General features: G+C 39.7%; 2 long non-coding RNA genes across 2 annotated transcripts; both read right to left on the bottom strand.

The window, feature by feature from the left end:
* Nucleotides 1-457: 457 nt before the first annotated feature.
* On the bottom strand, nt 458-1,964 carry LOC117959529. The gene is made up of 3 exons (XR_004659955.1): nt 1,836-1,964; nt 796-908; nt 458-722 (listed from the first exon to the last, which is right to left on the bottom strand). It is a non-coding gene; the product is annotated as an uncharacterized LOC117959529 (long non-coding RNA).
* An 11,770-nt stretch (nt 1,965-13,734) lies between these two features.
* Nucleotides 13,735-14,098, bottom strand: LOC117959530. The gene is made up of 2 exons (XR_004659956.1): nt 13,893-14,098; nt 13,735-13,808 (listed from the first exon to the last, which is right to left on the bottom strand). It is a non-coding gene; the product is annotated as an uncharacterized LOC117959530 (long non-coding RNA).
* Between the last annotated feature and the right edge of the window lie 6,719 nt (nt 14,099-20,817).

Raw genomic sequence — 20,817 nt, 5'->3', positions numbered from 1 at the left:
GTGTCATTTCAACATATTCCAGTCTGTGATTATCATCAACATCCATTCCTTTAATTTTAGTCTAAATAATTCCTAATTTCTGCTTTTCTAACTCAAACATTAGGTTTAATTTTCTATTAATGAGGTTTGTTGAACATCCAAAACTAACTGTAAAGCTAAAGTAAATGAGTTAGCGTTGCATAATTTCCCCCGCTTTGGGATAAATAAAGTATAATCTAATCCAAGTATCTAATATCTAATCTAGTGTTGATGTCAAAAGTAACAAACATTGAAAAAAGCCTCATCAAAAGGATGGATTTTCAATTTCAATCAATCAAATTTAGACGGGAAGACAACACAAGGGTTAAGGAACACTGGTTTAGATGATGTTCTAATTTCAGACTGGCCTAATAAGTACTTGCATGTTGCTCTTTTTTGATAATGAATTCATAAAACCCGCTGAGGTTTAACTTTTTGCAACTACCCATTTTAAATGGCCATGTTGTTTAGTTGTCTCCTCTGTTTTCTGTGATGGGAGCTGGTGTTGAAACATCTACGGTAACACAATCAGTCACATCGCCAGTTGACGTGGCAACAATAGGTGTGGTTGGTGTCGCTGGTGGGGGCGTTTTCCCCCCAGGGATGGGCGTACTCCCTTCTACTGTAGTACCGGTTGTCATTGCAGTGGTGGTCACGGCTGTAGTGGTCGGATCCTTGACTTCCTCTGAGGACTCTTCCGAGGACTCCTCCGAAGATTGACTTTCTGAAGACTCGCTAGATTCCCGGGACTCCGGTGACTGACTCGAATCCGATGACGAGTCTGATGAAGAGTCACTAGACCCCCGATACCGCCTGGTATTCCCTTCCAGCCGGCGCTGTATCAAGTCATTGTCAGCGATGTCAGCATCGTGATGCCGACGCGAACAAATCTGTAGAGGGGATATCAAATGAAAGAGACTCAGATTGTGTCAAATAAAGGCCACAATGTCCTGGAGTGCTCATGTTACACAACGACTAACACCATTGGCCCCTGATCTTGGCAACATCCTGTGTGGCCACTGGAATTGATGTCACAAACATTGTTTTTAGTGTCAGTTCCCACACCTATCGCACCAATTTCAACACCGTCAGTGGAAACAAGAAATCTATTGCCCTTGGCGAACACTAACAACGGGGTATGTGCTATAATAGCAGGGAAACAAACCTGAATTTCTTTTTTGGGGGGCAATTACGCACTGATACTTATTATGACCAAATACGCCCCCAAATCAAAAGCAACACCAAGGATACACTGATGATTTCATTTTAATCAGCTGATCTCTGTATTATTTGTGAGTTATTGGGGATTGGGACCTGAAATTTTTCACCATGTGTGCAAGGAAATAAAAACTACAATACAATATCTAGAAATCAAGCAACAAAATCTAAAGCATTATGTGACCTCCAAGAGGTTACAATTTGATGACAGGAATGTGTTGGTTGAAAAAAAATTATATTAATAGTGTAGCAATTTTGAGGCTTATCAGCTAGCTATCCAACAAAATGAAAAAACCTTTCCTTTAGTGTGGCTCTAAAGGTCAAAGAGCAATTTACAGGAATAGGAAAATCCCCAATAACAGGGAAAAGTCTCAATATGTACACCGCATTATAAATAGAGATTTTTTTTAAACCAGAATATCTAAAAAGGATCTGTCCACATTCTTACTAAAAATACTGAAGTTTGACTGTGCTACACAGGTTTGAAAACTTCAGATTTTAGAGTGACTGCAACAAAACACACTAGTAAAACTGAGAGTGAGAGAGAGAGAGTACTAGGGGAGGAGGACGAGGGAAGATCCATGATGTGGTTAGTTTACCGGCTTTGTGGAGGCTGTTGTAGACAGAAGAACGATGACGAGGGCGGCTGTCAGAAGCTTCATCTCTGATTGGGTTTTATCTGAGAAGGAGGGATACCACAAACAAAAACACATTCACTAACACACAACCAGAAACAAGGCATAGTCAGAGGGCCTAAGACGTATACTGGAGATTTGCAGTAACAGTTAATGTAATTGAAATAACATGTTTTCTAAAGAGATCTATATCTTTACATACTTGGTGAAAAAGTAGCTCATGAACCCAAAACATATAAGATAAACTGTACATGTCAACAAAGATGTAAATCAAAATGAAATTTGACAAAACTACGAATTAGAAAAACACTCACCCGTTTTCTGTTGTCTCGTTCTTTCTTACTTCTCTAAAATGCTAAATAAAATCAATGGGATGGTGTACAGCTGGGATTTCTCTGTTTCAGTGCCGAAAGACGTCTCACCTCCATGCAAGACTGGCTGCTGCTCATATATGCAGTCTGGACAGAGAGGCTGGGCTGGGCTGGGCTGGGCTGGGCTGGGCATGGCTGTCACGGGCAAGGGAGCTGGAGGGGGTGGCGATTGGGCAAGACTGGGTTGCCAAGGGCTACAATAGAGGGGAGGGGCAAGAGATAGAATTTACCACACACTTAGAGATCGCCTAAATGCGTGCATGAATCAATGGAAAAAAAAACATATAATTTGTTGGGTCATTTTGTTTGGCAAACAGATATTTTACAGTCATTCCCTGGCTGCAATGACAGTGCACAGACTCCAAGAATGCATATGTGAAAGACCCGGACACACTGACCAATCAGAGCAGGCTGGGCTTCTTCAGAAGGGGAGCTTAAAGAGATGAATGAAGAGGATGAATACAGGTACACTATATTCAGACATATAATACAATTACTACATATACTAATTTCCATTGCACTCCATTGTAGAAAGAATACCATTGTTGTTTTTAACCAAGGCAGCAGTTTTCGGATTACCATATGTGCTTACATAATTGCAAAAGGGTTCTCCAATGTTTTCTGTTAGTTTTTTAAGATGATGTCAGATTATAAACAGAATGTGCCTTCGGAACTTTGGATGAATGGTTGCTGACAACGGGAAATGCAGATATGGCATTAAAGATCAGCCCCCCACTCAGATCAGCTGGTTTTCTGTATAATGGAGTGGTATGGAAATTTGAAAGTGACCCCAAATAGACCGGTAGTGTATAGCATAAGAAAAAATAAACTTGCTTACTGAAGAATAAAGCTTGTTGAAACGCAAAACACAAGTACAAACCTAATAATGAGCATAATACGGGGCCTACAAATGAATGGGCTACTGTTTGTGTTTCTTTTACCGTAACCACAACCACCACTTCATGCCATGTGCTCCTATTGTAGAAAGTAAATTAATGGATAAGCAAAGTCTGAATGAGCTGATAGAGAAATAATCCAACGTACAGACTCCAGGAGTGTTGAGCAGTCGGTGGAATGTTACAGTAGAATCAGAGTGGAGCCGCACTTTGATCAGACCTGTTTGGGTGTGGGTGGGTGTGTGTGTGTGTGTGTGTGACACCACTGTGTTAATTTATCACTCTGAAACTAGCCCCGTCCTCTCTTCCTCTCTCTTCTCCTTGTGAAAACCCCTCAGGGTAAACCATGAACCAGATGAATCATGATGACGTCCGGTTGGAGTAATGCTGTTTCCCGGGCTCCCGACCACATGCAGTGTTGCTCATGAATAATGAGTATAGGAACCTCTGCTTAAGTTGATTAAAAAGAGGAATAAAAACATTATCTTTTGATGGTTTGATTTTTCATCATTTTTTTAATCGAGGCAATAAGATCAATTTCCATCTTATTGCCTTTATAAAAAATGAGGAGAAATCAAATCTTTATAAACACCAGTTTTCTAAGTGAATGAATAATGAATTGTAAATAAATACATTTTCTTCCTTAAAATACAGGGGGCATAAGTAGGTACACCTCCCTATGTTAAATTCCAATTCAAGCAGATATATTTTTATTATTAAAGGCCAATTATTTCATGGACCCTATATATTATGCATCCTGATAAAGTTCCCTTGGCCTTTGGAATTAAAAGCCCCCCCCAAATCATCAGATACCTGTCCCTGTGTGTGTGTATGTGTGTGTGGAGAGAGGGGGGGGGGGGGACTTTATCAGGATGCAGAGTATCCTGATCCATGAAATAACTTGCCTTTAATAATAAAAATCTGCCTGCCTCTATGGGAATTTAACATAGAGGGGTGTATACTTATGCCCTCTGGATTTAAATGAAGAACATGTATTAGTTTAATATAAATTATTCATTCACAAAGAAAATTGGTGTCCTTCAAAGATTGGGTTTTTCCTCATTTTTTAATTAAGGCATTAAGATCAATTCCAAAAGATGATTTTTTTCATTACTCTTTATGTCAACTAAAATAGGGGTCACTATACTCATGAGCAGCACTATAAATTATATTTTGACTATATAGTCATCTCATTCAACTAAACTTTGCAAAAATAAGGCCCCTCGCGCTGCTTGAACAACTTCTGGCCAACAGTATGGCATCTAGATCCGGCAAATCTTTGAAAAAGCCGGAGCAGCAGACAACTAGCTGCCAGTGCCGACGTCGATAATGTTCCTCTGGCCACCATGCTAGCTGATCTACGAGCAGACCTGCTGCCCACACCTGACTCACTAGATGTCAGATTTGAAAACAAGCTTGCTGTCATTGACTCCAAGCTAGACAGATTGCAGATGACTGTGACCAACCATGAACAACGCATCTCTGATCTGGAGTCCGGGCTGAACCAGTCCCTAGAGGCAATGATAACTATGGCTGAAGAGAATGCCAAGCTGAAAGCTAAGATCAGCGACATAGAGCGGGGAAGCAGATGGTGCAATGTGCGTCTTCTTGGAGTGCCGGAAACAGTCGAGGGCACACAACCCACCCTTTTCCTCCAGAGCTAGACAGAGCTCACCGTCCATTCAAACCCAAACCAGCTGAGGGACTAAAACTCACTAAGTGAGTGACTAAGGACTTGGTCATACCTGCAAGAAATATAGAGACAAGCTGAGCAATATATACAAAGATTACTGTCCTGAAGTAATGGTGCAACGTGCGGAGTACAAGGAGGTCCATGCACCAGTTGTACACTCGCAAACTTAAAGCTACATTGCGTAAGAATTTCTCCCATCCTAGCTAGCGGTGAAATTGTGCATGACAACCAATTGAATATCACTTTCTACACCATCCCATTCGAGCTAGTTTTAACTCCTTCGACGGCCAAAACGCAAAATTACGACACATATGATTATGTTACAAGGTAGACAACCCTTTTTCATCATTGACACGAGGAAAAGTATCCTAGACGTCGTTCTAGCGTTATGTACAACCATGCCATGTTAAATTACTTTAAAACTTTGAATTTACAAAATTAGGACGAATTACCTTTAGAGAAGAAAGCAGGCAACTTCTCCGTCCCTTTTAAAAGCCTTGCTTTTTCCATCTTGGGAAAGCCAACTTTGGTCTTGTTGCTTTGCATGTTGCGTCTTTGACTAACGTATTTTAAGTTGGAGGTGCAACATGGCAGAATTTATAGGAGCGAGTCACTTCTATGTATTCTGAATGATTCTGATTGGCAGATTCTACGAGAATACTTTGATTAGTCGGTGGACGTAATCACACATCAATGAGCACATATTTGTGAAGAAAGTACGTTTTTTTTTGACACAAATCAACTCAAAAAGTTACACAATGGAGCTTTAAGCCTTTGTAAACACTATCCAGAGCGGCTGATCATCGGGGCAGATGACAGAAATAGACAGCGTTTCTCATCGGTGCCGGCGGTTTGGCTACATATCGGAATCCCAGCTCTCCGATCGAAGAGGAGGGAACCAAGTCAAACAGCAACTGCTTGCCCAGGTTATGATTTCCAGCATTATCTAAGCAAATTGAACTTTTTGCTACCTGACAAGCTCAAAACTGGCTGTAGGTTAATGCTATCAGATAACTGAACATGCAATTTGCCCATTGGTCTGACTGAACAACAGCTATTCTAAAAGCTACATCTATAAAGCGTTTGTCTGGTGATTGTTAGAGAATTTTGTTATTATATATACACCCTTGTTCAGTGGTGCTCCTGTGTAAAGTTGAGTCTATTTTTCTAACGTTATTGTGTGGTGGGGCTGTGAATATAGCAAAAGGAAACTCTCTGCCCCGGGAGAAGTTTGATGAGCGTATGGTAGCGACACGGCACTTTTGGCACTTTTGTGCAAAGAGTACATCAGAGCCTGTGTTGCGTGTAGGTTTTTTGAGAGTGGGGGACGGGAGGGGAGCAGGCTTGTGTGGGACCGTTCATGGGTGGGAGATGGTGGGGGGGAATCATCACATCTTTGTTGTCTCTCTCTCTCTTTGTTGTTGTTTTATCCTCTTCTCCGTTTTTATTAGGGGTCAATACTCAGATGTTGTAGTCTACAATCACGAGAGGATTCATTACTTGATGCTTGCAAAATAAGGACATATCAGTGATCAATATTCGCTTTATATCTAGGAAATCAGGGGAAAATCTGAATACCAAAGTAAACAAGATTATGTCACATCTTCAGGATGTAAGGAGATATAATGTTCATAGACATAGTGTGAAAGCCAGGGGTGCTGCTATCTTGAGTCGCAAAAATGTTCCATTTGAGCAAGAAAACATTACAGCTGACTGAAGTGGCCAATTTGTTATTCACGGAAGTTGAGCAATACTAGTGTCATGTTGGCTACCATCTACGCACCTAACTGGGACAACAACCAATTCATCTCCAGGCTTTTTAATTCTATTCCTAATGTTGCAAAATATCAATAATTATTGGGGGAGGGATTTCAATTTTGTGCAACTTTCTGACTTAGACGGATCCTCTGCTAGACCAAATTATCTCACCAACTCTGCTAAGCTACTATATTGCAAAGGAACTGGGCCTGAATTACCTATAAAGAAATAGATTCCCCGATAAAAAATATTTTTCCTTTTTTTGTTGCATGTCCACCACTCATACTCACAAATAGATTTTTTTCTCTTAAAAAATAGACTGCTTCCTAATGTACACTCCTGTGACTATCATGCTATAGTCATTTCAGACCATGCTCCCTCATCATTTGATATATTTTTTTCCAATATCAACCGCACTTTTAAACAATGGATATTTACTTCACATCTACTATCAAATGATGCCTATATTGACTCCTTAAGATCAAATATCAGTTATTCTTTGAAATGACTCGCCAGAGGTGTTTACATTTTTCACTTTGTTTCATTGCAGCCATTTTCCAAAAATCAAAAAAGTTCCTTTTATATCTCATTAATGTATACTCAGCACCCCATCTTGACAGAAAAAACATATAGACATTTTTGCAAATTTATTAAAAACGAAAAATCACATAAATGTCACATGGTCATAATATTCAGACCCTTTGCTCTGACTCTCATATTTAACTCACATGCCGTACATTTCTTCTGATCCTCCTTGAGCTGGTTCTTCTCTTTCATTGGAGTCCTTCTGTGTGTAATTAACCTAATTGGACTTGATTAGGAAAGGCACACACCTGTCTGTATAAGACCTTGCAGCTCACAGTAGACGTCAGAGCAAATGAGAATCATGAGGTTGAAGGAACTGCCAAGGAGCTCAGAGAAAGAGTTGTGGCAAGGCACAGATCTGGCCAAGGTTACAAAACAATTTCTGCAGCACTCAAGGTTCTTAAGATCAAAGTGGTCTCCATAATCCTTATATATCATCTAGTCTACATGTGGATTACAAGATCTTGGCTAAGATTTTAGCTCTCCATCTCCAACATGTTCTGCCAGGACTAATTTCTGGTGACCAAACAGGCTTCATGTTGGGGTGGCAGTTAATCCACAACACCAGAAGACTTTTAAATGCACTTAATATGCCTGGCTCCAGAACCCCTGAAGTAGTGGTGTCGTCTGATTCTGAAAAGGCTTTTGACAGGGTGGAGTGGGACTTCCTTATTGAAAGGTATGACCTAGGTCCAGGTTTTATTTCATGGGTCAAGCTGCTATACTCATCTATAGAAGAATCTGCGCAAACAAACAATACTGTCTCATCCCCTTTCCAGTTCCACCATGGAACAAGACAAGGTTGTCTGCTATCACCTTTCTCTTTTGCCATGGCCATTGAGCCCCTGGCCATTTGGTTACGATCTGAGGAGAGATTTGAGGGTATATCTCGCCAGAGAATACACAAACTATCACTGTATGTGGATGATTTACTTCTTTACGTATCAAATCCAACTACGTCTTTACCAATGCTCTAAATCATTTTGAAATAAGTTGGTCAACTATCTGGTTATAAACTACATTTTGGCTAGAGTGAATTATTTGCAATTAACAATTTACCGTGGCAATTGCCAGATAAAATATCCCTTTAGAAATAAGTGGATAAGACTTAGAATATAAATTTCCAGGTCCTTATGAGATACCAACATAACATTTTGTTCCTTTGGCTCAAAGGATCAGATGGTTTGCTTTACCATTGTCCTTTTATGGCAGGGTGAACCTCATTAAAATGACTGTCCTGCTGAAGGTCCTCCACCTTTTCCAACATATCCCTGTACTTTTCTTATTTCAAGTATTTTGCCACACTATACAAATGTCAATCTTTCTATGGGCCGGTAGACCTGTGCTTCTGCAGAAAAATATACTATTAGGCTGCAAAAATTCAAAAAATGTTATACTGGGCCTTCAAATCTACTATCTTGCAGCCTAATTGGTTGCAAATGGAATTAGCTTCCACTTTTATGTTATTGTGGTCATGGTTGTGTTCCCATCTTCCTGTATCTGTATCTGATGTCACACTAGCCTAGTGGTCACTCAGTCGCTTAAAAATTGGTTGCAATTCAGAAAGCACTTTGGACTGTCAACTATGGATTCTGCCTTTCAACTGTGGTCTGCTAGTGGCATATCATCTACTAAGGATCTCTATGATAATAGGACCTACAGGTCTTCTACTGATCTGTCTCTTAAATTTAAGATACCATAATCCTCATCTTTTCCATTTTTAATTGGTTTCAAGTTAGGCATTTTGTTCCCAAGGCTTCAGACAGGGAATATTTCACATATCAGCAGTGCCATGGACTGCATCATTTCAGTTTTCCCCGAGCAGACAAGGGAGTCATTGGAACAGGATCTGGGGCTTAAAATAGATGATGCCTAGTGGGGCAATATTATTGAGTCCATAATTCCTCCATTTGTGCCCGGCATGGAAAAACATTGGGGACAAAAGAATTATGTAAACATTTTGATGAAGAAATTGAAGTTCTGAATGTGAAGGGTTGTGAAACTGTGGTGGGTTTCAGGAAGTATGTAGCTATAGTTATGAGATCAAAGACGGCTATTAAAATGAAGTTGAGAAGATCTGGAGAATCAGAAGTGGCCAGCATACAAAAACCAGGAGACTGCAATCTGACCAATTTCTGCTTAAATATTGGATAAAAAGATTACAAAGAGACTACAATGTTTTTCAGATGAACGATGCAGGACACAACTGTTAAAATAAACTTACTCTGGAAAGTCTGTGGTGATTTTTGATTTTGTTTCACCTGCTTTATTACACTAATTGTATGTAAATGTAACTGAGCCAGAGTTAGCTCAGCAGGCTAATTTTCATCGGTTTCACTGGCCAGTTTTAAAATGGCAACCTAAGAAAGGAACTACCTGTCAGTTACTTGTTGTCAAAGTGCATCCTCCATGTGTTGCCTTCTTGGCCAGGGCGCCGGATACAGATTTTGATACCATGGCAATAAAGGATTTTCAAAGATTCCATGTACTTTAACTTGAAACATTAACTTCTTTCTTAAAATATTTGGAAAATATCAAAAAAAGGCATACAAAACATGTGCAATACAGCATAGAACAACATATTCAAGTGCATTTAATGGTCATAGTAAAACCACTAGTGTCCCCAGACACATTCCAGACTTCCAGGCATCTTTTCAAAAGGTACCAAGCAAAAACAACAGTGTTTCTAACAGTTGCGTGACCAGAGACTATACAATACCCAACGCTTCAGGATAGTTTTTCACATCTACAGTAAACAGGCATGTTATGTCATTTTCAAAATGGTGTACACATTGAATTGTACAGCTAGAGTAACGTTACCTGAGTTGGTTGCTCGGAAAAACACTTGAGACACAGCCAGTAAAGTGATCCCGACTGGTCCTGGTTAGCCGTGGCTAACGCTGCCCTACTAACCCTGCTACCAGCTAACGCTACCGGAGCCACGTCTGTTTACAATGCAATGGCCTGTTCAAAGGGCGTAGCCGACAACGTAGAGTTATTTGAAGCCAAGAGAGGGGGGGCTGTAAAGTTAAGTTTGCAGAGAACATGCCGTTTTTGGGGTCTGGTAGAGTTCACTCTCGTATATATTTTTCCCAAAGATGTGAGTCGGAAGTACACATCTGTACGCATGATGGCTACTGTACTGCCTAAACTGGTGGTAAAAACACACCAAAGTATATCCATAATCATCATCATCATAGCACACACACCACATGTCTCCAAAAGCAAGAGACAGAAATCCACTTCCTACTTAACAAACATTCATACACGTACACACACGTCACACACTGACTGCTTTGGAAACTTTCAACAATGATTCAGTCAAAGCCAATGAGGGGAAAATCTAACACTGTTCAACCATTATCGTCATCCAACCACAGTTTCTTGTCACGCATGGACATGCACAGGAAGTGCCCATTTATTTTTGTAGGTCGGTTAAATAATCAGTTTAGGTAAGTCTTACTAAAAGGGTTGTCTTTTTTTGAATGGTTAAACAATAATAAAGATATTACAATAGACACCTTAAGCTGATAATAGAACCAAGGTTGTTGGAGTTAAAAGTAAGTCTTCCCCTCTGTCTACTCCCCCCTGTAAGAGTCAGACTACTTCCAGTCTCTGTTTTCTGTTCACAAATAGGTCCTGTTATTGTAAATGTAAATGTGCTGTATTTATAAAGCGCCAGTCTTAACAACTGCTCAAAGCGCTTTTACATCTCCAGGAAACATTCACCATTCACACACATTCATACACTGTGGCCGGGGCTGCCGTACAAGGTGCCACCTGCTCATCAGATACACACTCACACACATTCACACTCCGATGCGCAGCACCGGGGGCAACTCGGGGTTCAGTGTCTTGCCCAAGGACACTTCAACAATGACTGCAGGGGCGGGGATCGAACCACCAACCTTCCGATCTACCACTGAGCCACAGGCGCCCCATTGTAACATATGTTGCATTATTCTTTAGAGTATGTAAAGCCAAAACATGTAAGCTGTGGCTGATTGTTGGCTCCTGAGCATCTGCAATAAGTGTCTTGCTCAAGGACAACCTTACAGCATTTCCTGAAGGAGGTTACAGCACTGCTGCTCATTTTAAGCAACACATGAACCAATACTTTGAAAAAAGAAGAGTTTAAAAAATATATTATTTTAAAAATGCTGTTAAACAGCAAAAGAAGGTACTACTAGATGGCAGAATAAGTACTTTACAACAACAGCTCATGCGTCACTTGAATGCACCATGAGCTTATTTAGCCTGGTGTTGGACGGGGCCACTGTGGCTCAGTGGTAGAGTGGTAACCATTTGGAAGGTTGGTGGTTCAATCCCTGGCCCTGCATACCCATGTCTTGGGCAGGACACTGAACCCTGAGTTGCCCCCGATGCTGCTCTATCGGAGTGTAAATATGTGTGAGTGTTTATCTATGAGCCAGCCTCTGCCACAATGGTTCCTGTACTATGTAAAAGTGCTTTAAGTAGTCGTTAAGACTAGAAAAGTGCTATATAGGAACAGACCATTTACATTTATCGTTTCTCGTGCAACTCTAGCCTCAGCAATGGACCAGTGTTGGGATCCTTTGGAGTGAAATACAGCAACACATTTCAACAGTTCAACCATGTTTAAGCTAAGCTAAGCTAAGTTACCTGCTGCCATGTTTTATGATAACCAGTGTTACGTGTGATGATGCATTTGTTGCCTGTAACGCCAGTTTTAGTTCACCAGAGGGCAGCGGAGGAATATATAGGGCAACAAAATTAGCCACCTACGTTGTCATTCATCCCGGTACACACCAGTCATTTAGGAGCTGGTGCTATATTGGCACTGGGTTTTGGTACCCAACCCTACCTCATAGTGACAAATATGGTTGTTGTTGGTTTTGCTCTTATGCTGCCTATGTTGACGGTCATAAAAGGCTGTGACCTTGCGCTGCTATGTACCCAGGTCACAGTCACCGTTAGTGGGCTAAACTTAACTGCAAAGGGCGTTGAAAAGAAGAGATTTGGCTAAATACATCCATAAAAAATAAGTCATGCTATACATTTTATAGATACATTTATTGTGAAGATTTTGCAACGTGCATTGACGTTTGATTAAAAACTAAAATTGTCATGTTGATAACAAACTTAATTTCAGGGACAAGGTTAACCTGAATTGTAAAAGTCTACTTTAAGTATTAACGGATGTCTTGTAGCACAGTTACAAAACAGAGAGTCACAGAGTCAGTAAATTATTACTCACGGTCTATGAGTTATTATTGTACAACACGCTAATTGTTGCAAATTATCTTCAAAACCACAATTGGATTCAAACGCAAAAATGGGTGAGCTGCATCAGGTTTTACACCCTTGTCATGGCAGATGAGTCACAGCAGGCAAAGGACAGGTGTGATTAATAACAATAATTCTGTTTGTGTCTGTGAGCCAGACCAGTTTCAGGTCCCGAGTATTGCACATGCTGGTTTGCTTTTTTTTTTTTATTCATGGTTTACTGGGACAATTTTTGTGTGTGTAGCGTGGATGAGGCTACAACTACATTTCAATGTGCTATCCTTTATTGTACAATGACAATGTCACATTTTGACAAAAGCCTCTCATTTCTTTTACAGTTTAATTGTTTACACGCAATTTTGAAAACCGTTTAAAAAAATATATATATAATCACAATTATCCAAACACCACACTCAATTTGCATAATTCCCAGATTGTTTGCAAAATGACACTATCAAACAAAAACACACTTCATTAAAAACATGTACACATATGGAAATGCTACCAGTTTTTATTTAAGCAACATAGTTCCCAATGATCAGACAGTATTGCAGCCAGTTTCACACTGCTGTGATGAATAAAACACATTTGTAAAAGAAAATGAAAAAAAAAAATTGTAAATAGCATGTGATAGATTTTTGACCAGACATTGCTATGTAAGGGATAATTTATATGAAAAGAGAAAACACTGGCAAACCATCAACATTCTTCATGATTAGTGTAAGATGTAAGGAGAATGTACACAAATAGGCCTACTTTAAACTGCACAACACTGATGCTGCACACTGAATATTTCAAAACTATCAGTATTTCTTACCATAATCAGTTACAGTAATTAACCAACAATGAAACAAATAAATAAAATTTGTAGACAAATAACAATCCCCCCCCCGCGCAGAAGCTGCTTTGATATGATCACAGCCTCGCTCCAAGGCAGGTCCTATACCTTCCACTGCCATGCTGGAAAAAAACTATTGGATTCAGGAAGGGGGAGTATGGGGGAAGGTATAAGACTTCAAATTCAGGTTGCTCTTATGTAGAACTAATTCTTGACCAGAGTAGCCCGATGGAATGAGACATTGTCCCAAACAACATGTGGTCCATATGGTTTACTACTGTGACTATCTCGTGCAATCCGTCAAGAAATGCAAGTATTAGATTTGCATTATAGGGTCCCAGATTTGCACGGTGGTGGTGGACCCCATTTTGTGTAATAGCAGGTCCCAAAATAAATGGCACGTTTATTATTGCCCTGTGTCAAATTAAATTTCTCCCTCTTTAACTTGTTTTTTGCAAGAAGAAAGCCAGGCTCATCCACATATATTAATTCATGTTAAATGTCTGCAGCAACCATTTGCAAGACTCTCTGAATGTCTTTTCAATATCTTTAGTGCCAGAACATTATGAGTAGTGTACAATACCACACCATAGTAAGATGAACAATCCATACCTCCACATGCTCATCGAGCAGATGTTTCACTCTCTGAATTTCTGTCAAATGGTACCCGTTACAGTTGCTTCATGTATATTTTACATTCCTTGAGGATTCAACCTAATGTTGACAGAGCATTGGATGTTATTGAAAATATGGTCATCATTGATGATTTTGGCTTGGATTTCTCACAGCCTGACACAATTATTGGTCAAAACCATGTTGACCATGTACACATGCAGCCCACTGTTAAATGTCACAGTAAACAATATAGATGAGTACAGCAAGCTTCAGTTTCCAAGTACTGTGTGGTTAGATTACTTGTTTCTGCTGAGATTTGGTTGAACTGTTTGTCCAGCGTCCATCAGTCTGTGTCCATGGTTGACAACATGGTCAACGAGTGTTGCACGGTTTTCTTGAGTCAAATGTGGTCCTAGTCTTCTTTGTTCTGGTTCTATCAACTCTTCAAGTCCTTCTTCTCCTCTTCCTCTACCTGGGCCGCTTCCTCTATCTCTTTCTTTACCCCTTCCTGGGCCTCCTTCTCCTCTTCTTCTACCTCCTTCATCTACTATTTGAGCCCCCCCTCTCATTCTCACTCTTCTTCTTCTTCTAGCTCCTTTCATTTTTGTTGAAGACAGGTGAACTTACCTGCTGCCATATGGCAAACCTGCGTTTTAAACTTAGCATGTGTGTGCTTCCACACCTGGTGGATGTTATTATCCATTCATAAATTTGTGTGGTCATTGGCAATCTGGGCTTTGTAACGACAAGGAAGTAACCTCCCAATCCTTATCTGTGTCCAAGGTGTGAAAATGTGTATAGAGTTTTACAAATCACGGTGTCTGATGTTTTGCAAAAAGGGTGAAGCAGACATTGTGTGTTACGTGCAAATCTGTGGAGGTGTTTTGCTCATTGGAGTAGGATTTTGCAAATTATGTGGATAATATTTTATTTTGGTGTTTAAACAATCGTAAAAAAATGTACTTGGTATTATAAATTTTCATAATCAATAGTAAAGCCAGACCGATAAAGGATTTTTAAGGCTAATACGACACCCACAAACACACACACAGGACTTTACATTCCTCTTAGCTGTCCTCTGTGTGTTACAAACCCTGGTGATTAGTGACATCTACTGGTAGTAAAACAAATCATGTGCAACCTACAACGACTAAAACTTCAGAGGGCTTACAAATGAGCAAAAACACCTCGCATTATCTTAATTAAACTGGAAAGAGGACCTATGTGCTCCAAATGCTAATTTCTGGATCCAAACATAACCCTTTTGGAATGAGTAGCAATAGGAAAATTGAACTCTTCTAATAAAAATAACTACACAGGATGCCTTTAAGTAAACACTGGATATGCTCAGAGTGCACTTGCAACACCATAGTTGATCATTTGTACCTCATTTGGTTAAGTACGCCAATACGTCACTTTTTCAGGCAATTTCCAATTAATGATCTTCTATGACCCCAGACTAGATATCAATAATAAACCAATGCAACATTATAAATGTGCCAAGATGTATGTAGAGTCTCAAATACAGGTTTTACAAGTGGTACTAAAGAGGAACAATGTTCAGTTAGATCTGTGTATGACCATACGCACCAAACAGCTCTGCATTGCTGTGGTATTTTCTCTGTTTCATATAGGTTTAGGTGAAGTTTTAGTTCATTAAAAAGAATCCCCCAAAGTATTTTCCAGTTCTGCCTTTGCACTACTATAGTTCACTACTGATAGTTGGTTGAATTGTAAGTCAATTGGACAGTCATGAGGTTAAAAGCTAAAATAAGTTTACATTAAAGCTTTTCTCACTGTGTCTCCAAAATCTCATGGTCAACAGGTTAAGAAATGTCTTCAGACACAACAACAGCTTGTAATTCCAAAGTTCAAAATGAGAAGAAGCCACAAGCAGTTAAGGTTTGTCTCAGTGAGGCAGAAAGTGAAACCTGCAACCGTTTATTCCAAGTAAATGAAGATGTGTGTGTGTGTGTGTGTGTGTGTGTGTGTGTGTGTGTGTGTGTGTGTGTGTGGTTTTGCATGTATTACACTAGAGATAAGATTTATAGCCCTTGGCACATTATACTTGTGTGGCTCAGGTTTCCAATTGCAATTGCTACACTTTCAAGATTGTATTACTGTCTTGCTGCAAGCATGGCTGTAGACTATTGGTATTGTTCAAACTACATGAAATGAACAATAAAATATGAACTATATACAGTATGAGTCATGAGAACATTTGTACACATTTTCTCATTCACTGGAATGTGAAAGCGTGGCCAAACGTTTGACTGGTACTGTATGTGCCTGAGCAGAAAACATGGGCTGGATCTGTACTATACATCTGAACGGCTCAATGGTGTTTTTTTTCCTTCAATGTCGCCTTCCAGGCAGCTAACCATAACCATAAACCTAAACATAACCATTGCCGCGCTGCCTGGAAGAAGACGTTGGGGGCAAAAAACATTAAACACCATCTGAAAACCCCAGCATATTGAGATAAAATGATTATTATCTGCTCTAAGGTGTCCCCCAGGGTTTGGTACTTGGTCCTCTTCTTTTTTACCCTCTACATGCCCCACCTTGGCAACATCATAGGCAGTCATAGCCTCCATTACATTCACTGCTGGGGTGATGACATCCATCTCTACTTCTCCACAAAGTCCCTTACCACACACTGAAAATAAATCATGGATGAAAGCTAATATTATTATGTTCCAGATATGATCACCATTGGTCGCTAACCCCTCACCCTCACAACTTGTGCTCCACCATCAACTCTACTCTCCACACACCTGCAACCTTAGTTATTTTTACTAGCATCCTCTCCAACGCCACGCCAATAAAATCCCCAGGGGTCTCATTCATAAAGCTGTGCTAAGGATCCTTTCTAAAGGTTTCTGTGTGCTCAAAAGCCAAATATTCTAATTTATAATCTATACATCTATAGGCAATGTTCCTGTATAAATCACCGATTACCCACAAGTTTGCCTACGTGAATCAACCTCTTATTCCGCCCTGTACACGCTAATTTTTAACTATAAAAAATAGTCAATGCAAAGCACCTCATGAATGCTGATCAGTATGTTAATGACCCTGGCATTTGTTCTTTTGTTACGCTAAATCATGACGACTGGTAGGATAAAAAGCAGGAAACCCAGAGGCTCGGGAATTGCTGCAAATAAAATTGTAATTTTGACCTGTTCTCGAACATCGTAGGGAAACCTGATCTATAGACTACCTATATTAATAATACCGTCCAAAATGCCTGACATTACTCGGGGATAGCTTTGATATAGGTCTGCTATATCAAAGCTATCCCAATGATAAGATTGAACAGAACTTCATGATATTTGCACAGTACTACTGACATATTTTTAGTTATTTACGCCGTGTTCTGCCGTTATCTAATTATAGTATTTGATGCTATCCTGTTTTCCATGCACTCTGGTCATCTCCTCCTCCTGCATTCCGTTGCGGACAATTAAACAATCAGACAGCGATTTGAGTTAGATTTTACAAGGTGTTTATGGAACAATTATCACTCGGTACAAGCACAAATAACACTGCTAGATGTAATCTTGATAACGTGCTTGAGATGCAGTGAAGAAATGTGTGTGAGGCATCCCTTCTTATTATTTATTCATTCATAATCATTATTCCCACACTTACTTTCTGCAGTCTGACTTCAGTTTACCACGTCACAATCTGTGTCACCATTTCCCATTGTCTCCTAATTGTGCGTTCACATGGGTCAGAGTTTGCGTGGAGGACCAGATATTTTTCATAAATCACAACCTTTGAGTAGGAAGTGGCGTACGCACATTGTCAGCCCCGTTTTGTGCGTACGCCACATTTAGAAATGAGACCTCAGAACAGCCTCGCTTGTTTCTTCCCATCATTCTCCTTCTCTGCAAACCAAAACTTCATCCATACATTCATCAAACCCATAATGGTATACTATACTCTATAGCACGCCATCCAAAGTCCTTAAAAAAAACTCGCAGAACTCTGCTTGTCTGCCCTATTCCTCACTCCCCGGGGTCACCCTGTCCTAAAGATTTTTTTTCCTGTCCCACATAGGTTACAATTTAAAATCCTTCTCTTTACCTACAAAGCCCTCCATAACCTGGCCTACCTCACAGACCGGCTCCACACCAACACTCCTTCCTCCACCTTTTTCCAGCACCCAGCACCGAGATAGGGACCTTGGGCGACAGAACTTTCTCCATAGCCACCCCCTCCCTCCGGAACTCTCTCCACAAAGACATTTGAGAATGCACCAATCTGTCCACGTTCAAATACAAAACTCCCCCCTTTTGAACTGATTTTAATGTGTGATTAATTTTGTGTTTCTTATTCTTAGTATGTTTTACATTTTAGGGTTAGGTTAATTGTTAGGGTTAGGGGTTAGTATTGTGCAAAGGACTATATAAATAAAATGTATTACTACATCCATTTTTTCATTTAAATGGTCTATTCTTGATATTGTGATCCAATTTGTTTAAGTACTAGTGTTACAGTAACAATTGTTGAATTTCCGCAGAATGTAAGCCACCTCTCTGTTATTTAGACTGTATGTTGTCAGACTGTGGTTTCAAACAGTTGCTCAGTTGTGAGCGAGTGAAGAATGAGAGAGGAAAAGGCTTCTTCCTGTTTCACAAAGTCTGACACCGTCTGTAAAATGAGGGCAGTGAATGAACTCAAGAAAAAACCTCAGATTATTCACCAGACTTCACACATACTGCAGTCTTTTCAATCTTTGTTTTCCTGCTTCTTCTCCAGTGTCCAATTCAAATGAAAATACAACTCAAAGAGAATGTGCAGTGGGATTGAATTGACTCTTTATAAAATCCCAGATTGCTGACACATGAGTGCACTCTAGAGTAAATATCCTGAACAAAGGTCATTTCTGTCAATGATATTAACAGTGATAGACTGACTCATTATTGAACTGTGCGGTTTAAGGCCTTGTGCAATATATCATTTTGAATTCTGCTGTCCAGATGTGTGTAATGTATAAAAAAGGTCACACCCTTCCCTCATGGTAATTATAAAGAAACACACACACTCACTCTGCTGGAGTATTTAAGGCCTGATAATAACAGTGCGTCACAGAAATCTGCACCCTCTGTTATTACTGCTGCTGCCCACAGCGCAAGAACAGAAAATTCTAACACAGTGAATGAAACAAGGAACATGAAAATCCGTTAGAGATTACTGCCACACAGTCTTATGTTAACAATATAAAGTCTAAAGGCCACAGAACAGTGACAGTCCCTACTTTTGCCTGAACAGGAAGCAAACCTGACAATAAAAAGCATTGGACTGTAACGCAGGTTACAGGGAAGATGTTAAGCACTCTATGAATGTCAAGTTACAGTACAGTATTTCAGTAACACAAAGACATCAATGTGATGGCCAAAACATGACAATAAATAGATGCTTCGCTTTAGTAGTTGTAGTAGTTTTTAATCCATCCACGCTGGAGTGGACAATTTTACGTTGAGATGAAGACCGAAGATTGGGGGTTAGAAAAATAACACAAGAAAGAAGTAGAGAGGGAGGAGAGCGTGGGCAGGAGAGGAAGATTTCATGGGAAAGGATGTGAAAAATCAGAAGAATGCTAGCAGCTCGAAAGGGAGGGCAGTGCTGACAGGACAGTTATTAAAGCTTCTACTAATAAATGCTGTGCAGCCCATTGAGAAGCAAAGTGGAAGATATCGTTTTGAACCCTGGCATCCATTCGTGTTTTCACACGCTGTGTTGTCATATAATTTATATTGTTTTACATGTTTTAAAAGCTATCATGCTTTTGTATTAAGATAGCTACAGATGTCATTCTGGTTTATGTTGAGCTGAAAGATGTAAACCTTTCTGCAGTATACCATCCTAAGATTATTTTTCATGACTCCAAAATTTGAAATTTGACCAATCAATTTCCTCAGACAACCTGATCTCACCGAATTCCATGGAAGGAACATGGCCCCTTAACTCAAAATCTTTGGTAGTTTCACGGAATCGACAAAAATTCCATGATGAGCCCATGGAAGAATTCTGTGAAATGAACACGTCCCCTTAAGTTAGGATGAGGTTGTGGGCGGGCGGGACAACAACAGGTGGTAGGAAAAGAATGGACGGCCGTATACAGTGGACATGTTGGGTTCATGAAAAAAACGTGTTGGGTTTAGGAAGAAAACAATGGGTTGGGTTTTGGAAAAAAACAATGGGTTGGGTTTAGGAAAAAAACAATGGGTTGGGTTTAGGTAAAGAAGAACGGGATGGGTTTAGGAAAAGAAGATTGGGATTGGGTTAGTTTAGGAAAAGAAGAACTTGTATGGGGTTAGTTTAGGCAAAGAAGAACGAGTTGGGTTTACCACAAGTGACCCGATCTCCGTTTTCCTGGGTAAAACTCCTGTGTTGTTTATTTGTTTATTTCAAAGGATCCCCATTAGCTGACGCCAGCTAGACGACAGCTAGTCTTCCTGGGGTCCAAACAATACATCCAAAAGACAATAAATACAACAAAACATCACAAATATATCATAAATTCACAAACAAAACTGACAATGCAAAAAATACTAACAAACTAAATATAATAAAGAATAATATAGCACATGATACAACCTCACTCAACCAATCCAGACAATATCATAATATCGAAAACAAATGTAGTCTAAGTCTTTTTTTTAAACCAGTTTTTCCCTTGTTGTCCCGAATCCCAACTGGAAGATTGTTCCAATATACAATTGACCTATAAAACACCGTCCTCTTCATACAGTCAGATTTAGGTAGTGGTAAAGAAATCTGTTGACTATTCAACCCTCTTGTATAATGTGAATGCATATCTGAACAATAAGTGATATTATCATAAAAAAATTTAGGAATCCCAGTATTAATAATTCCATGAAAATATACTAACATATTAACAGATAGTCTA

The sequence above is a fragment of the Etheostoma cragini genome, chromosome 16 (assembly GCF_013103735.1).
Source record: "Etheostoma cragini isolate CJK2018 chromosome 16, CSU_Ecrag_1.0, whole genome shotgun sequence".
NCBI classification, from domain to species: Eukaryota; Metazoa; Chordata; class Actinopteri; order Perciformes; family Percidae; genus Etheostoma; species Etheostoma cragini.
The sequence above is the reverse complement of the archived record's forward strand: the minus strand, read 5'-3'. Positions and strand labels throughout refer to the sequence as shown.